Source organism: Meriones unguiculatus, chromosome X (genome assembly GCF_030254825.1).
Source record: "Meriones unguiculatus strain TT.TT164.6M chromosome X, Bangor_MerUng_6.1, whole genome shotgun sequence".
Classification (NCBI taxonomy): Eukaryota; Metazoa; Chordata; class Mammalia; order Rodentia; family Muridae; genus Meriones; species Meriones unguiculatus.
The window spans coordinates 93,452,221-93,472,563 of record NC_083369.1 but is presented as its reverse complement, the minus strand read 5'-3'; positions in this window follow the sequence as shown (position 1 = coordinate 93,472,563).

Genomic DNA, 20,343 nt, shown 5'->3' with positions numbered 1-20,343 from the left:
CCATCATGCTTCCTACCATGATGATAATATAATAAACCTCTGAATTTGTATGATAGCCCCAATTAAATGTTTTTCTTTATAAGAGTTGCTGTGGTCATGTTGTCTCTTTACAGCAAACACTAAGACACAGAGTCACAACAAAACTAATTAAATACATTGATCTTTAGTTGAAAGGAGTCCATAAGAGCCCTTGGATGTTTAAAAGTGTTCCTCCAACTAGGAAGGAGACAAAGGTGAGATAAATAAAGTATTATCTTTATAATAAACATAAATTAATGGGCTAACCTATCATTACCCAGTAGTAGTGGTGATCGTAACTCTCCATCCTTACTCCTGGAAGATATGACTAATTCATCATGGGCCTGTCTTCTTTCATGCCAGAATTCTCATCACACTGGTATTGGGCAGGCCATATGGAACTGATGTCAGCACTGGGGAGCAGAGAACTAGATTCATGGCCAAGTGACTTGGCCAATGGTCTAGCTTTGCTTTCAGCCAGCCACGGGGCCACAGATAGTAATTGAATCTCTTTGAGCCTCTGTTAGTTTGTTTGTAAAAGGAAGGAATGGCCCCTGTGCTTCATTAATCTGTTTCTAATTCTCATGTTCTATGACTCTGAAAAGCAATGAGCAGCAGCATTGTAAGTCCACATAGGTTTATGAATCACACCTGCATCTTGGTGGTCTACTGTGTGTTTATTGTGCCTCTAAGTATTCTGTAAGGAAACAGAGACATGTGAACTTGGACACTCAGGAGATTGGGTCAGGGTTAGCAGGTGACACGTGCTTATGAAAGAATGAGGAAAAGGAAAAACTCTGATACACATACACACAGAGATTGAGAATTCACAAAATGGGAGTTTATCTTGGGCTTGATGGAGTTATATGTGTCTGTGTTTTACACGACCATAAGAGTGCCATGTAACAAAATCTCTAGAATATCTCAGTAACCTATAACAATAAACATTTATTTATTTTCCAGGTGTGTAAGTTTCAGTGACTGTGGGCTGGACACAAGTGTTCCTGCATCTACAGTCATCTGTGGGGTGGCTGGCTGGCCTTGCTCATTGTGGCTAAACTTCATCATATGTCTGGTGGTTGGCTTTTCATCAGCCCATCTAGCAGAGTTTTGTTTGGTGTGACTGGGATGCTTTGGCTCTGTTATTTCCATCATTATTTTTCTGGTTTTTTAAAACATGTCTTCATGATAATAGATTTAGTGGAAGCACACAGACAGAAATATAAGTGTGCTTATTGCTGACACTACTCTGCCACTTCTCATGGAGAAAGGCTGCCATTTTCAGAGTGTTCTCTGGTAACTTGAAGCTATGCTGCCCTCGAGCTGAATATTTTTTTTCACATGCATACTTGCTGAGCCTTTTCTGTATATGACAGACAATCTGCACAGATGGTTAAGATGCTAAACTCCAGAACTTTCTAGCATCATATGATAGTTTAGGGAGTCAATGGAGGAGAAGACTTGGCCCTTTAGGCTTTGAATCTTCATGAGATGAGACTGGATGAGCTAATCCTTAAGTCTATTCCTTTCTGATTTTTTTTTAACTGGGGCATAGTGATCCTTCCAGTCCAAATTTAAGCATCATTAATTATCATTTGGCTGAACCCAGTGATCCTTACTCATACTTCTTGGCCACTTATGCTTCCTGACCTTTCATGCTGCCTGCAGGTCTGAAGTCCCACTGTACCGGACCATTGGGCTTCAGTTGGACTATATCTTACCCACTGTAATGTCTCAAATATCAAGTGTGGATCACAAAGTCTTTAGCTTCTCTAGATACTCCCAAAAGAGTTTTGAATCATGGCCTGGAGGTGTGGAGAGTTTTCACCACTTGAGGATGAGCTGTAATAAACAGGAGAGAGATAAGTTGTCATGAAGGATTGACACTGGACATCCATCTCTAAATGATGGCTCTCAATGCAGGAATTTTTGCAGTGTCCTTGAAGGTTTCCAATGTGAATGAGTTGTGCATTTCATTTGCCTTCCTTCCCTTCTTTCCTTCTCTCTTCCTCTCATTCCCACAGAGCTTACATGGGACTACCTCCTCTCTACAGCACTAACAAGGAACTTGACCTCAGCCTTAGCTTCCTTGAAATTCCCAGCCCTGATACTATTCAAACATGACTTCTACAGTTGGATTCTTCCAGTCCACAAATGCAGAGAAAGAGATCCAAATCTACTGAGACATTTATTTTTAACTTTATCATTATTATTATCATTATTGTTGTTATTATTATTATTATTATTCACTTTGTATCCCAGTTTTGTAGTCCCTTCCCTTGTCTCTCCTGGTCCCACTCTGCCTCCCTCTTCTTCCCCTATTTCTCCACTCTAGTCCACTGATGGGGAAGTTCTACTCCCCTACTGTCTGACCCTAGTCTATCAGTTCCCTTCAGGACTGCCTAGATCCTCTTCCTCTGTGGGATGACTAGGTTGGCCCACCAAGGGGAACTGATAAAGGAGCAGGTAACCACGTTCATGTCAGAGACTGTCTCTTTTCCTCTTACTAGGGGACCCACATGGAGACTGAGCTGCCTATGGGTTACATCTGAGCAGGGAGTCTATTTCCTTTCTATGTATGGTCTTAGGTTGATTTATCAGTCTTTACATTCCTGCCAGACCCTGCTGGTTTTGGCTGTGTTGGTTTTCTCGTGTGGCTTCTGTCCCCTCCAGGTCCTTTTTTATTCCCCTTCTTCCGTGAAACTCCCTGAGCTCTGTCCAAAGTTTGGCTGTGAGTCTCTGCATCTGTTTCAATCTCCTGCTGGTTGGGATCAATTACAGGACATCTGTGGTAGGCTCCAGTCCTGTTCCCTCTCTTCTACTGTTTCTGGTATCTATCCTGTTTCCCCTTCTGAATGAGAACTAAGAATCTTCCCTAGAATCCTTCTTGTTGTTTAGCTTCTTTAGGTCTGTAGAATTCTTCTCCATTGTTGGTGGGAATGTTCACTTACACAACCACTTTGGATATCTGGCACTTTCTCAGAAAATTGGGAATAATGCTACCTCAAGAACCAGCTATACCACTTCTGAGCATATATCCAAAAGATGCTCAACCATAGAACAAGAACATTTGATTAACTATGTTCAAGGCACCTTTATTTATAAAAGCCAGAATCTGGAAACAACCTAAATGTTCCTCAACCTAAGAATGGATACAGAAATTGTGGTACATCTACACAATGGACTACTACTCAGCTATTAAAAATAAAGAAATCATGAAATTTGCAGGCAAATGAATGAAGCTGGAAAAGATCATCCTGAGTGATGTAACCCAGATCCAGAAAGACATGCATGGCATACACTCACTTAAAAGTGGATATTAGTCATATCATATAGGATGAACATACTATTGAGGCATTTAATCACTCAGCCGTTCCTTGATCTCAAATACCCAGGGTTTTTGGTGAAATGACATTTGGGCTTTCAAATGGGTTTACTGTTGGGCTGTGCTAGGAAGGGATAAGCACCAGGAAGAGATCATCACTAGCTGATGAAATGTGTCAGTGAGCCTGTGCTTAAACCTTTGTCCTGAAGACCAGCTTAAGACAAAAGCAAGAGATAGAGTGAACATTATTATTATTATTATTATTATTATTATTATTATTATTATTTTGTATCACTCTGCTTCCTAGGGACTCTCTGACCATCTTCTTACTTGAAGAGGCCCTTTTTTTGTATATGTCCTAAATTCAGGCAGAGGACACAGTCAGAAAATAAGTGGTAAGCCTGTTGTTAGAGTGACAGTTCATCAGAACTCCAGGAACAGCTGCTATCCAGGGTTTTTCACTCCAATGAGTGTATTAGGTACATTTCTTGTGATAAAATATCTAAGAAGAGCCTAATTAGCAAGTTAGGCTTATGTTCCAGAAGGAGTAGAGTCCATTGTGGTGGGGAAGGAGACATTGCAGCATGAGAATGAGGCTGCTGGCCTGGCAGTCAGAAATAAGAGAAAGGGAAAAGCAAGGGACAGACGGAGGGAGAGAGAGAATATGAACAGGTAGTGGACCCGTACTATAAAACATCAAACTGTCCAAGTGATGTACTCCCTCTACCTTCTAAAGGTTCCATGACCTTATCAAAGAGTGACACCACCTGAAGACTAAAAGTTCACATACATGGGTCTATGGGCAACATTTTACATTCAAACCACAACAGTAGAGGACCTTCAAAAGCAGAAGGTCCTTTCCATAAAGACCAATGTCTAATACTATTAGAGTGCTCAGGCACTCTAATAGCTGGCAATCAGGATATACTGAGGTGAGCTTTTGATTGAATGATCCTACACAAGTGACCCAGCTGCCCTTTGCCTCCTTTTGGTTTGGGGTATGGCGAGCTAGGGGTGGTTGTCTCACCAGGAATTAAAAGGTAACATACATTGGCCAAATTCATTGAGCTAACTAGTATCAGATCTTGGATCATTTCTTCCTCTTTTACCACTACCCTAGTGTAAAATGCAGTTGTTAAAATGGGGTAGTCCTTCTCATCATATGGTAGAAATTCTGTGCAATCTGCTATGCTAAGAAAGTCAGCAAAGATAAGACAAGGGGGTAGGTTGGCTAGGAGTGGCTTTTTCATCTTCTCCCTGGAGTAAGTCCAGGATTCCAATGGGTGTGGCTTTTGCTCCAGTGGTAACATCTGAGTAGTTTTTCATCCCCAGGCAGCAAGGAGAGAAACTCCTGGAAGCCACAGACTTGCTCCTGTGTGAGGAGGTCCGCAGCATGCAGAACCAGGAGCAGAACAAGAGGCATGTGGAAGAAGATCCGCCTCCTTTGCCAATGTGCTGAGCCACCCAGGAAAACCCTCTGTCTTCTCTGAGCCTCTTCTTCCTGAAAAACATGGAGGTCAGGCCCTCATAACCAACCTCAACCGATTGCTATGAGGTGCCTCCAAGAAATTTCTAAGTTTAAGGACTGCACAAATACAGCATGCTGAGGAAAAAGATGAACCTTTTGCTTGAGAGCTCACACGGTGGCTCAATGGAAGAGGACTGTAGGGGTTTGCAGTTGTTCCTGTCACAGATGTCCATGGGTTTGGTGATGGAACACAATACACATTTAGTTTGACAGTTCTTCTTGGAGTCAGGCACTGAAAATCAGTCTCACTGAAGCTTCAGTTAAGATACCTGGAAACCGAGTTCTTCCTGAAGGTCCTAAAAGGTGCTGGCTCCAAAATCTGGACTTTCCCAGCTTCCAGAGTTGGCCTATATAGAAGGTTCATGGTCCGTCTTCATGACTCCCTCTCTGCTGCCAACATCATACACACCTAATGACACTAGCCATTGGCCTCTGTGATTCCACTGGGCCCCTCTGATAATCCAGAGTGCTCTGCCCACTCTAAGATTATTAACTTCATTTATCTACAATTTCCCTTTTGTCATGACAAGTAACACAGTTCTAGACTCTGGGAATTAGGAGGTGGAAATCTTGTGTGGGGGCTGGGGGTAAGGGTCAGGGGTGCCATGATGCCTATTCTCCAGTAGAGCTATTTTCTGCACCACCTCCAGAATGTGTCCTAGTTCAGCCTGCTAGTATCCTGACCATACCCCTATGGGATTAGGCATTTTTGTGTATGTCTACTGAACACATTACAGTCAGCACCTGCCTTTCTACCTGTATGTAGGCTTTGGCTGGCATGCTATACTCTGGCACAGTTGTGTCTTACTTGTATACAGGGTAAGTAGAGGAAGGGGTGGTCAGCAGTCTAACCCTTGGAGAAATATTTGCTGATGCCTGGTAGGACTAAGCGGATTAATGCTTCAACTGTTCTGCAGGAGTCTTGAGTGGGACAACTGGAGCTCATTCTATCCTGTCTCCAAGAACTCCCCAGAGGGACAGGCAGTCCATCAGCTAGTAACTATCCTGTCCTGTCCTGTTTACCATGATCATCTATCTTGATGGTTTCTAGAAAGAGATCACAAACTGTTGGTCCTCCAATCTTTACCTGGAAGCCTTCTTGCTAATATTTCCTTTTATAAAAATATTATTTTATATATATGAGTGTTTTGCTTGCATGTATGTCTAGGAACATAGTATGTGTAAAGGCCAAAAGAGGGTGTTTGATCACCTTGGAACTGGAGTTGAACTGGAGTTGCAGACATTTGCAAATTGCCATGTGGATGCTGGGACTCAAACTTGGGTCCTCTCCAAGAGCTGCCAATGCTGTGAACCTCTGAGCTGTCTCTCTATACCATTGCTAATATACTTTTTAAATAAACCCCATTCATGATGTCTTCCTGCTTGGAGTCTTTTTCATCTCATGCCACCTATTTACTTTCCTAAGCCTTCCTCTTTCTCCAGTGTCTCCTCCAACCCCACATTTATGGCCAAGCTTCTTTTGTTTCTGCCCATTTGAAGAGATTCCAAGAGGTAACTGAGGTACCAGCTATTTGGGAGAGATAGCACAGCACACAGAGAAAAGCCATACATTCTGAAGAAGCTAGACTTATATGGGTGGAAGTTTCCTTCACTAGTGATAAACTGAGTCATGATACATAAATTACTCAATATGTCTAAACCTCAGGGTAAGGATAGTACTAGAACCTCCCTCCTAGGCTCATGGTGAGAGACAGACCTTAGCACAGATGATCTTCTTAGTACAGTGCCTGGACAAAACAACAACAACAACAAAAAACAAACAAACAAAAAAACAACACTCTAAATAATAGTCATTATCGGTCCCTTTAACAAGTTGTTAGACTGTATGTTCAGAGCATTTCAGGTACCTTTTTCATTTGCTGGTCAAACCTACAATAAAACAATTGGTTTTGTTCAGAGCTCAGCCATACTTTCTGTCTTAGAATGTAAGCTATTTGAGAGCAGAGACCTGTCTCTGCTATCTCAGTTCAGCCTCAACATCTTTAACAGTGAGTTGGCAATTGATCATGTTTTTAAATCAACTAAAGGGGGACACAAGAAAGCAATGACATCTACAAAGTGATGGAAGGGTCAGGGACTGCACAGGAAGAGGCAGGCAGCTTCTCCAGTAGCTCTGCACTAAGCTCATCTGATGTCCAGACAGGGCGGGTGGAGTGGGCAGGCCCAGAAGTTCCCAGCAGCTGGAAAGCCCTGGGCAGCACTTACAGCCAATTTTGCTTCTGGAACTGTGATAGACAGAGATCTACTGCCCAGATCTTTTTTCATGGAAGGACATCACTGCCTAGCTGTGAGGAGCATGGTCTGCAGACAGCCTCCAGCTGTCAGCTCCTCTGGTGAAGCACCACTGCTGCTGAGAGCTCTCTGGTCCCTGGTCATGCCTTCCTCTGGGTGGTCCTGGACCTGCATCTGAGTGGTGTGTGTGTGCGTGCGTGCGTGAATGCTCGGCTATTTCTGCCTAATACAAGGCTTTCTACAGGCAATCTTGTTACAGAATACCCTGCTGGGTTAGTCAAGCCTTATGCATTTACAGCAGTTCCTTGCCTTTTCCTATCCCTATTGGTATCTCCCACCTCTATCAACCCCTGTCCACCATACATCTTCCACTCCTATCCACAGGTATGCCTGTCCATCTATCTTGCATCATAGAATCCACCTCTGCTTCCCAAAGGCACAACTTTGGGGCAGGAACAAAGAATTAACCTCTTTCCAAGTTTAAGTCAACATTTGAGGCCCTCTTTAGAAGTTCAGGGACCTAGGACCATGTTGTCTCTTTCCTTTTTGGGACTTTAACTCCTCAGAGATATTATGGATCTTGACTATATCTTGAAATGTTTGGAGCTCTGTGTCCTATTGCCCAGACAAACAAGGGCTGTTTAATTTTCAACTCCACTTAGAATAACATCATTAATATAGACTGTTCTTCTTTGATGATTCGGATGCCCAGCAAGCGCTTGTTCATTTTCACCTTATCAGGGAAGAGATTGCCAAGCAGAGAACTTCAGCAAGATGCCAAAGGAATTTTTCTACAACCTATCAGAGGGTAACGACCTTCCACCACTTTAGACAGAGTTTACAGGCCCCAGATCTACACAACATTCTTTTTAGCTTATTAACACCAAAAGTAACAGTCTTCTCAGGTGGCCTCTTTGGCACATCTCCCTGAACTTTGCTTGTCCTTTTGACATTGACCAAATTCCTGGTCCCTGAAGCTCTTTGCCCTCCCCCAGCCCTACTGGTGATTCCTGCCCATTGTGCTTCCCTCCCTCCCTCTTACCATCTTGCTTCAAAGATCCCACCTCTGCTTTGTCCATCTCTGCTTTTCAGACAAGAAAACATATCCTAGATCCCACAAACTATGTCAAGAAGAAATCAACACATTCTCAGGAAATTTATACTAGCTGTCAATGTTATAGCTAGATTAAGATGGCCTGGTAACTTATGCCCACAATCCCAGTTATTTGGGAGGCAAAGGACTACATGGGGAGACTCAATGAGATCCTATCTCAAAAAGAGTAGGAGCTGGGATGTAGCTCATTGTTACAGCACTTGCCTGGTAATGCCCTAGATTTGATCCCTAGTACTACAGAAAAATAAAAACAACACTTGCTTTTCCTTTCTTGTCAAACATTGAAAAACACTTCCTAAATGTAGCCAAAAGAATCTTAGTTATACCAGAGACACCTGCTCCAAGAGACATATGCTTATTGTGGTACTCTTTCTTTACAATAGCCAAGATATGGAAAGCAGTCTGGGTGCCTACCAATAGAAAAATGGATAATGAAAACGAGGAGCTAATGGCAATTGATAGCTGCTAGGGGACAAGGAATCATTGTTCTTTACAGATGTGGCTGAGAGCATGTGGCCATGCTCCAGTAGATGTTTCTACACCCACGCACATATAGGCAGCACTAAGTGGACTCAGTGGATTTCAAAAACAAACAGAGAACACATAAAGTTGGTAGGGGAATATAAGGGAGGAGACATAGGAGGAACTGGAAGGAAAGAAAAGAGGGTGTGTTTGTTCAAAACACATTATATGCATGTATGAAATTCTCAATCACTGAAAAGGTGATAACGCATACATATAATGTCATTTTCATGCATGAGATAGGCTTAGAGATCATCATAATAAATACAATAAACCAGAGTCCAAAAGAGATCACATGCATTCTCTCATAGATTCAACCTTGATTGTACACACACAAGAATATCATGAAAGTGGGGGGACTATTTGCTGTGTGGCAAGCGGGCAGAAAAGGGTATTTGTGAAGTAAAGAAATGCTTGAAGAAAAATGCCATTATGAAATCTACCATTTTATACAATGAACATACATCAACAACAAATACTTTCTGGGAGGTTGAGGCAGGAGGACAGCTATGATTTAGGGGACAGCCAGGGCTACTCAGTAAGCCTGAGCCTCAGTAAAAACAAACAAACAAAAAAACAAGCAAGCAAAACACACACACACACAAATATACACACACAATCTGAACATTTAGCCCCTACTTCCAGCTTGATATATACTAATTATATAGTTAAGACCTTCTAAAATGAGAGACTCTGGAGTTGGCTTGACAGCCGGTGGTCACTTGTCACCCAGGGCTGGTGCCATTTCCTTCTTGAAGTTCGAGTGGGTTGTATGCTCACTCTATGGTACTTCGGAAACAGGCTCACACTCGCCAGCTGCAGCTCACATCAGAGAGGAAATTCTCACCTGCCATAATGTGCTGTGATCTCAAGCTTTCTGAGAAAGGACCCCTTTTAAAATGGCAGCCATGACCTTGGCTCTTTGTGATTCCTGGGGACAGAGCTGACTGGTTTTCTGGCCTGCGGCTCAGCCTGCAGGCACCCAGAACTTCCAGACAATTACAGTTCCCCTGGAATTGCCCTCATTTCTGATTGCTATTGGTTAATTACAGAAATCTAGGCTCCAGACTCTATTACCCACCCATATGTCACATCCGATGAAACTAACGAGTTCTCAGCAGCACAGGATTTGGGGATGTGTGTGGCATCGTTGTTAAATTTGATGCATTACTAGTGCCAGCATGCTTCTCTCCACAGAGAGGGGTCCCCTTTTCTCCCTTGTGACTTTTCAGCTGTAGCGGTACAAAGCTTGAGCGCTGCCAGCTGTAATTCTGTAAATTTCCTAGTGTCACCCATGAGATTTTTTTTTTAACCTTTGTCGTGCCGCCTACAACTTTTTGTTCTGTTAGCAACTCCTTTTCATCCAAAGAGCTTCAAATACTTCTTAAACTCTTCAACTAGCATTAGTCTTGGGGGAGACAATCCTCTCATTTTTAGCAAAGCAGATTACCTAGACAGGCCTAGGGAGACTTGCCTAGTCAGAATTGAGTTTATTGCCTTTAATTCAGTTCGACACAAGACTGACACCAATCTACGTGCTTTCGGAACAGTAGACAGCCATAAGCCCCTGCACTCAAGGTATTATCATGCTGAATGAACAAAGCAAGAGCCCAATAACATCTGCTGGAGCATACACTTTATCCGGGCAACATTCACCGAGTCAGTTATGGTAAAGACTAGACACTGTTAACATAAAACCCCTCTAGTGCTGTAGCTCACCAAACATACTCCAGTTGTTCTGTTTGTGACAGTCCTAAGATCAGAAGCTCGGCTTTGTAGATAGTTATTCTGGAAGCCGGGACCCCATGTTTCTGCACTTTGACAACCGCTCTGGTATTGTGTTCATCTATAAGGTCAAAGCCAGGCTGGAACCACACTTGAGTTCTAGCACATAGTAAAGTAAAAGGGGCAAAAGCTCCAAAAGCAAGTGTGACAATTACACACACACACACACACACACAGCCCATATATCCTACCAGGGGAAATTCAATGTATAACTACATACACCTAAAAAAGGGGGTGGGGTGGGAATGTTACCTCTACCTTGGTGGTATGTGTCCAGGAAAAAAAAAAGGATGAATTTGAAGGAACATACACTGGTCTCCCCTAACTTTCAACTGTGTGCTAGTGATTCCTATGCCTACAGCAGAGATCAAGAAGATGGGGGTGCTGACCTCGGCGAGCTTACCTTCCAGCAGGCAAGAGAAAAATTAATGACTTCTGTAGCCTGAAGCAGGATGGAATCCAGATCTGACCCCAGGGCTTGTTCTCCTTAAGCGTTGTGCTCTCAGAGTCCCGGACTTCAAAGCCGTGTCCTTGCCAAAGCTCTTATGCTTAACATTGGCCAAAGATTTTTGCCAAGCCCAGGATAAAATCCAGATTTTGTTAGCAGCACCCTGGGAGAACTGGCCCCTGCCTGCCTACATACCTTACTTCTGTGAGCAGACTCCTTTCAAGTTCTTGGCTTTGGTCATGATGGACTACTTACGGTTTCCTGAAAACATACTATGTTTTCATCTTTCTGTGCCTTTGCCCCAAGTTGTCCCTTGGCTTATAACACCTGCCCCACCCTTAAATGATGTCTGATGCACTCTTTCCATTCTTCATCTCCACCCACTCACTGTTTTCTCTTGTGTCCATTCACACCTGGTGAGGCCACAGACAATGTTCTTTAAAAAGCTCAGGCTCGGAAACCAGAGAGACCCAATATCGTTCTCTGACTTCACCCACTCTTGCTTTGTCACTTTGCAAAGGTATGGGTGGGACTTCTCTCCCTGGAGAGAATGCTATGAGAACTGGGTCAGTGCCTATAGTCTGTAGTCAGTACCTGGAACAGACCAAGTGCTCAACCAAAGACAGTAACTGTGTTGCTATGCCACTTTGGGACTTCAGGGATTGGAACAAATGGTCTTCTCCATGTGTCTGTTAAATGAGCAAATGTGTTGATTATACTGATTTACATTAATATGAAAGTGAGTTACTTTCATACTCCCTCTTTTGGGGGCATTAATATTTACTTTAAAGGCCCTCAGAAAGGAAGCTGAAGAAGTGGCTCAGTAGTTAAGGGCACTTGCCCTTTAAGAGGATCTGGGTTCATTTCCCAGCACTCATATCCATTGTCTTCCTATCTTCTGTAACTCCAGCTACAAGGGATCCAGTGTCCTCTTCTGACCTGCACTCTTGCGGCATTCTCTCTGTCTCTGTCTCTGTCTCTGTTTCTCTGTCTCTCTGTCTCTCACACACAGAAATAAAAAAAATTAAAAGGAGTAGCTGGAGAGATAGCTCAACAGATATGAACACTCAATGCTCTTCCAGAGGACCTGAGTTTAATTCTTAGTACCCTAGCTGTTTCATAACCACCTCCAGGGAATCCAACACCCTTTTCTGGCCTCCACAAGCATACCCTCACACTTCCAATGTGTGTATGAATACAAAAGATCTTTAAAAACCGTAATTTTAAAGGATCATAGAAAGATTGAAATGTTTAATCCAAATAAATGATTTTCTGGTAGAATTTTAAGTGAACATTTAGAGCAAAGCCTCCTAGATCTTGTTAATCCCAACAGTAGGCCATCTACCCCTTCTAGCTATTGCGAAGTCATGTTCTATTCACGTGGCCAATATTCATCTCTCAAAGTATTGTGTCTTCTTCCCTACCAAGGGTGTACCTAACTGCTTGGTACTCCAATCTATTCCAGGATAATTAATGTATATAGAACTTCCAAATACTGGGGCCTGGTACAAGGTCATTGTTGGGTGAGGGAGTTAGAAAATATGGATGTCCCTTTATCTCTTTTCCTCAGGAGCTATTGAAATTGGCCCCTCCACTCTCTGAGCTTTACTTCAGCCTTCTGCAGGTGAAATTGGTACATTGGAGGTTGCTGATATCAAAGATCCAAGGGACACCTTTGGTCCGGAAATGAGACAAGGGTTGATATGAGAGAGCATCCGTACCTTGGTCTATTTCTCAAACCACAGTAGTGGATTAGAAATCTCACACTAATAAGACAGCTCCAGAGACTGTGTCCTTCCAAAACCTGGCCCCTGCCCTGTCTGCCCTTGGGGGCCTTCTCCTCTCAGCTTCCTCTTACTCTGGCCAAAGCTCTTACTTTGTTTTCCTCTCTGCCTGTGGCTCTGCCTTCCCAGCCTATTCCACACTGTTAGACATAGTCGTCTTCCTTCCTACATTTCTTTGTTCAGCCCTGCATCAGTGTTGCTAATTATAATTCAGTCCAAACACCTCCGTCATTCTGGCATTTTCATTGATTCAAATTAAGAGTCAGACATAATTAATGCAAACTGTCCCCTCGTCCTCACCCTCTGACTGATGGATTTTCAGTGTCAAAACATTAACCTTTAGGTTTGGGACCTTGATGCATTCAAAGCCCATAAGCACCTGATAAGCAAGCCAACTATGAAACCTATCCCTAAATCAGCACTTTCTAGTTCATCAGCCCTTATTTATCTATGCAAAAAGGTATTTATTGGGGGGGGTGAATAAACTTATGTTCACAAAGACACATACCCGAAGAATCAAACTATCCATTCTTATGGAAAAGGTAGAATTTGGAAGCTGTTTAGCTGCTATTCCCATTACTTCAGGATAGAAGATAATCAGTTGAACCCAGAGATGAAATGTTGTGAGACAGTATGGAGAACCCCATTAGGAATACTATAAAGCCCAAAGAGTAGAAAGCATTCCTCTGAGTGTGACTGTCGTGTACCAGTTAGCCGTTGCTGTGTGTCTAACCACCTTAAACATTTGTTTCTTCAAAAAAAAAAAACATTTATTTTCTCATGATTATGCAATTTAAGCAATATTTGATGCAGAAGGCCTAGCTCCACTACAGAGGACATTTTCTGGGAAGAATTAATCAGGGTGGGTTGTGGAGAGGAGGCACTTCCAAGATGCCCTCATGTGCTTGCAATTTGGTGCTGCCATTCCACTAGGCGCTCAGCTAAGGCTGCAGTTGACATCCCTGATCCTCCTCCATGTGGCTTGGTCTTATTCCAGTGTGGTAATTAGTCTCTGAGAGTAAGTGTCCAATAGTCAGAGTATAAGAGGAGAATCGCTGATGTGTAGATGAGAAGGTGATGTCTTGCTTGCCAGTGTTAGATCTACTAAACCCATCATATGGCCAGTCCCAAAGTTGGTGAGAGAAGTAAATGCTATGAAGTGTAGCTTATTGCATAAGGGGGATGTGGAGCAGTCTATCACAGGTGGGATCCCAGGATGAGATGCCAACATGAAGCATCTTTAAGTACAACCACCATAGAGCTTTTACATGTAAATGATGTTTTTGCAGTTTCTGTCCAATCACCTATTGTACTCAAGGGGAAAAAAGGTAAGACCACATTAGTTCCTTTTAGTTTTCATGTTTAAAGCATGAGGGGGTATAGTAGTTCTGGAGATGACCAAGCTTTATTTTTATTCAAGTGTTCCATGACTTTTAAACCCAGTAGCTCTATCCTTCTTTTTCAAATTCTCACATTCTCACTCCTATTCAGTGATATCTTCCTCATGCTTCAGACTCAAGATATGGAGATTAAACTTTCTGGGTATTTGGATTGAAAATGGAAGCCTCTTAATGTATAGACCTAGAGAGCTGGAAGCAGGCCCCACTAGCATCTGGTCCAGTCCCCTCATTTAAGAGATGGGAAAGCTTAGGATGCTTCCTTGGACAGAAACTGAGGAAGAGGCTAGATTAAAACATTGAGAAAAGACACCCCCCCCCCAAGACCAGGGCTATTGGATCAAAGTCTGGACTCTCCTATAAAGCCAAGGAAATTACACAAAATCAAAGAGAAAATGCAATGCTGTAACTATTAGTAATAAAAATAAAAAAAGCTGGAAAGCGAGTGAAACAAGCTGGTAAATGCCATCTTGAATCCTCATACCAAAGACACACATGTTTCTAGTGAGCAAGAGCATCTTTCCCCTAAGGCTCCAGGAGCAAATTCACTCTCCTTAGTATATCCAGCTTGCTGTTCATTGTGCTCATATCTGAATGTTACCCTTTTTGTTGCTGCTGCCCCTAATAAGGATAGATTTAACAGTAGGCCAGGCCTCCAAATCAGGTCTGGATTCAAAGTATGGGAGAAAAAGCTTGGTGCTAGGTTACTCGTGGGACAGGAACAACAATTCTCCTGGTGGGCCATTTATCAGCAGCTAGCAGCCAGCTAGAAACTTCTAGCTAGAAGCTCTCCTTTTTAAACAGGCCATGCAGACAGAAGCTTATGTGTTCAGCGGCAACCCTGAGACCTAGATTTGTCATTAGGAGAACTGATTAACCCCGGTTCTTGTTCCATATCCAAAACAGTGTGGAATGATCTGGAAACTTCTCATTCCTGCCAGGATGGAAGAACTGCAGCTTGATGTAGGAGTCTTTAAAACTTCTGAGTAGAGATGTCATTCTTCGCTGAGATTTCTATAACTGTTGCCCTCCCTGGGCATTAGGCCACTTACCAATAGCTAGGCCAGTATCTCTCATGTCAACTTGAAAGGACTACGGGCTTCAGGAAGATTGAGTCAAGTGCTACAAATCCACCAAGAAGCATGCTTCACAGAGGAGTTAGAGTAGCCATGGACACACTCATATGTGTGTCCATCTATGCCTATATCCATAAATCCACAAATCCATCTATCCACCTACCCATTCACCCATCCATTTGCTCAACTGTCCATTCAGCTATCCAAATATATAATCATTAATTTATCTGTTCATTCATTCATCAATCTATCCATTCACTTGTCCATTGAATTTCTATTTATTGGGCAATAGTTAAATAGTTAAATTCAAATAATTTGACAAAAGGCTTACAATCCAATAGAGATCACCAGGCCATGTAAAACTATACACACAGTCCACAGGTAGCACATGTCATCAGAATAGGATTAATTGCTAAGCACGTAACTTAGATATTATGAACTGGCAATTAAAAGAAGGTGAAGGTGGAAGGGGTCAAAATAAGAATCATGGGTTTAGCCAGACTCACCTGTAACTTCCACCTTTTCTATTCTCTCCTACAATGTCTAATTATGTCCATTTTACAGATGAGCCAGAAATCCAAATGACTTTAAAGAAAGCCAAATTGTTTGCACATAGTGGGAGAAAAGCAAGAGTTTAGGATGGTTTAAATCCAAAGGTACTTCTGTCCTTTATAACATGTTGCTTCTATGATGGATGGTGGTGGTACACACCTTTAATATCAGCACTCAAAAGGCAGAGGCAGGCTGATCACTGTGATTTTAAAGCCAGTCTGGTCTATACAGAGAGTCCAGGACAACCAAGGCTATACAAAGAAACCGTGTCTTGAAAAACCAAAATTAAATAAATAACACCTTCACTCCTTGAGACAAATACTATATCCACTATTTCTGACTACTGTATGCTTCAGCTCTTGGAGAGTAAATGTAAAGAGATAGGAATAAAGGAATAGGTCCTGAAATTTTTATGACATGTTTCACATCAAATGTAGTAGATTATCTCTTTGTTATTCAAAGCAGTCTAGGGATCAGTAGGATCTGCATCACTCAGAAACAAGTTAGAGGCCTCAAATCCAGTACCTTTCTCAGAGTTCTTGAAAAAAAAAATACCTGAATTTTAACAAGATCTTCAAGTGGTTCTTATGTCCATGGAAACTCATAGACTCCCAGTTTGGAAGACATCCATGGATGTGTCAGTTTTAACAAATATAAATTAGTACACCAAAGAGGAAATTTTGGGGCTTCAAGGAATTTATCACTCAGTTCTATTAATTGTTAATACTACACATGACTTCTCTAGATTGTCTTCTGCAGTTGCACGCATAGCTGGGCAGAGCTATTTATCTGTTGTCGGATGGTAAGGTTACAATGGACACAGAGAAAACATACTGGTGACTGGGAGCAGAAGAAGGGCAGAAGAGGTTTAATACATGGTGAGAACACTTGGAACTATGCATGAAAAGAGCATTTGGCATTGCCTGTGGGTGAAACACACTTGGATCCTTGTGGAATGGATAGCCTCCCTTCCAGATATTTGCTCTTCTCCCTGATCTCAGGGATGTGGTTGGCATGGCAGCAGGCTCTTTAACTCCTCTTCCATGTAGCTTTAGGCTTCACTGAGCTTCCTGATTGTCAGGAAACATCTCTCAGGAAGAGGGCAAATATTTCCCGGATATCTACAACTCTTAGATTAATTTCTACCTCCTGAGCCTGGCTTGGTCCAGTTCAGAATGGATGCATAGAATAGCAGAACTTTCTGCCTTACTTTCCTAAGGGTCACAACATGCTATCCTTACAGCTATACTGTAATTACAGATAGCAACTCTCCATATGACCTTCCTCACACCCCATACGTAAGGCCTCTTCTTGGCCTTTGGTTTCTTGGGCTTGTTTGCCTGCTACTATCTGCTCTGGCTTGCTGTTGTTCCCTCTCCATTTCCTTTCCCTGCTCCAGTCCTCTTCACTTTGTAGTCTATCTACAGAAACAGTTGTTGTTTTTCTGAATGGCAGACCAGTGGGAAGAGCCTTGCCAGGCTAGCCCATGCCTCTCTGACACTGAGATGTTCAGCAGCTCAGCCAACTGTTACATGAGCAGTTTGCATGTTCAGGTGAGTGTTGTGGGAAGCCTGAGACAGGAGAAGTGTGCTTGGGAGACTTGTGTGGGAGGAGGCTCTAGGAGGCTGCTGTACAGAAGGAATGCAGCCCTGCTCCCCATGGTAGCCAGTAGAACACAGCTTTCCAAGAGGCCCAGCTATAGGGACCTCCCTTATCCACCAATTTTTCTCTTTGCCCTAGGGACCTGGATGGCAGCTTGTGTCTGCAATTCTTGTCAGGAATTAGTATAGCCACTGGGTTTTCATGGTAAAACAAACAAACAAACAAACAAACAAACAGGTAATTTCTAAAGAAATGCTTTCAAGGGGTTCTGAGGGGTCCTCATGTCTCCTTCATATCAGTGAACTACTGGAAGTGTCTAGCCATCCCAAATCCTGCCTCTTCTTTTTCAGTCTCCCTCCTTTGAAACCCCTCTTTTCTTCCTCTTCATCACTTTCTAATCTACTCTTATGTTCTATTTCTGTTTTTGCTCACTTTGTTGTTATATATTTGTTTTTATGTGTTTTGTTTCATCCTATCTTCGAGTCCTTTTGCTTCTGTTTGCCTCTGTCTATGCCCTGCTGTGTGTGTGTGTGTGTGTGTGTGTGTGTGTGTGTGTGTGTGTGTGTGCGCGCGCGCACGCGTGTGCATGTGTTCTTTTGTCTTTGGTCCTGCCTGATTTATATTATGCTCTGTGTGAATCTTTCTCCTCTCCCTTTTCATTTCCTTGCAGAGTTTCTGTCTCTTATTCAGTCTCTGGTCATGTGTCTTAGTATTTTCTTTCTTTCTTTCTTTCTTTCTTTCTTTCTTTCTTTCTTTCTTCCTTCCTTCCTTCCTTCCTTCCTTCCTTCCTTCCTTTCTTCCTTTCTTTCAATTTCACTTTATATTATAGACCCCCCTCTCATCTGCTCCCCTTCCCACCTTCCCTCTTGCTTCTCTCCTATCCCCTTCCCCTAGTCCTCAGAAAGGGGAAGGCTGCCTCACCCTGCAGAAGTGATTGAAGAACAGTCAACAGAGTCTATGGCAAGGAAGCCCCTGTTCCCCTTACTAAGGCACTCCCTTGGAGACTGAGCCCTATCATCTACATCTGAGCAGGAGGCCAAGGTCCTCTCCATGGTTGGTGCATCAGTCTCTGTAGGGCCCCCCTGCAGATTTGTTGGCTCTGCTGCTTTGCTTGTGGAGCTTTTGTCCTCTCCATGTCCTTCTCCCCTGCCCACTCTTCTATAGGCCTCCCTGCTCTCTGCCCAAAGTTTGGCTGTGAGTCTCTGCATCTGCTTTGATCCCCTGCTGGGTAGTCTTTCAGAGGACATCTATGGTGGGCTCCCGTTCTATTCCTTCCCTTCAACCACTTCTGATATCAATTCTATTTGCCCTTCTGAATGAGAATTAAGCATCTTCCCTAGGGTGCTCCTTGTTATTTAGTTTCTTTAGGCCTTTGGATTGTAGTATGGTCATCCTGTATTACATGGCTAATATCCACTTATGAGTGAGTATATACCATACATATCTTTCTGGATCTGGGTTACATCATTCAGGATGATCTTTTCTAGCTCCATCTATTTGCCTGCAAATTTCATTATTTTCTTGTTTCTAATAGCTGAGTAGTATTCCATTGTGTAGATGTACCACAATTTCTGTATCCATTCTTCAGTTGAGGAACATCTAGGTTGTTTCCAGATTCTGGCTATTATGAGTAAAGCTGCTATGAACATAGCTGAGCAAATGCCATTGTTGTATGGTGGAGCATCGTTCAGTTATATGCTGAGGAGTGGTATAGCTAGGTCTTGAAGTAGCACTATTCCAAATTTTCTGAGAAAGCAGCAAATTGGTTTCCAAAGTGGTTGTACAAGTTCACTTTCCCACCAGCAATGGAGGAGTGTTCCCCATTCACCACATCCTTGCCAGCATATGCTGTCACTTGAGTTTTTAATCTTAGCCATTCTAACAGGTGTAAGATAGAATTTCAGAGCCCTTTTGATTTTCATTTTTCAGATGACTAAGGACTGAGCATTTCTTTTAAGTGTTTCTCCTCCATGTTTCCTTGCTGTTGTTTTGTTGCTGTGTTAAAACACCCTGACAAAAGCAACTTAAGGGAGAAGTTCATTTGACTAATACCAGGGCAGGGAAGTCACAGTGGCAAGTGCTCAGGCTGGTTACATTGCATCTACAGTAAAAAAGCAGAGAGGCAGGAGTTCAGGCTGAGCTCTTCTTCATGTTACACAGTCTTTTTGTCCCTGCCTGGAGAATGGTCCTGTCCATAATTAAGATTGGTTGTTACACATCAATTAACATAAGCAAGACAATCCCTCAGAGGCCCATCTCCCAGGTGCCTTCAGATGCTGCCACATTGACAATAATCACTAGGCATCATACCAGTTATCTTGCTATGTCCTCGTACTTGCACTTTGCTTCCCCATGCTGATCTGTCTACCTCTAGGGCTCCTCTAACCTTCTTCCCAGCATTAAGCCCTCCTGCCAGCTACTATTGAGTGACTCTGAACTCCTTCTCTGTGGGCAGACGTGATGCTCACAGTTGCTCTGCTGTATATATCCTCCTTATTGGCAAAGGCAGTAAAGTTGGGGGGGGGTCAATGATTTGTGAGAAAATTCAGCACAGGAGCCCAATTCCAATTGTGAGAGCAATAATCACACGCATACATGCCAAATACTCATGCTCAGACACAGATAATGCATGCATCTTGATAGACATGCTGACAATATACTCTGACTTGCCCTCAAGACACCATACTAGCCTTAGAAGAAGACACTGCATTACCTTTTTCTGGTGTTTTTCGTATACAAGGAATGACTGATAGAGGAGTTAAAAAGCTTTCACCATCTCCACCAAATTCCTGAAGAACATTCTAGTTCCATAGCTCCCTGTGGGGTTGGTCAAGTCCATTAAGCCTTCCTCCCAGCATCTAGGCAGCTTGCTCATTCCCTCTCACTCACCCTCTCTTGCCTCACTTCACATACTTCCACTTAGTTTTCTTCTTTGCTGA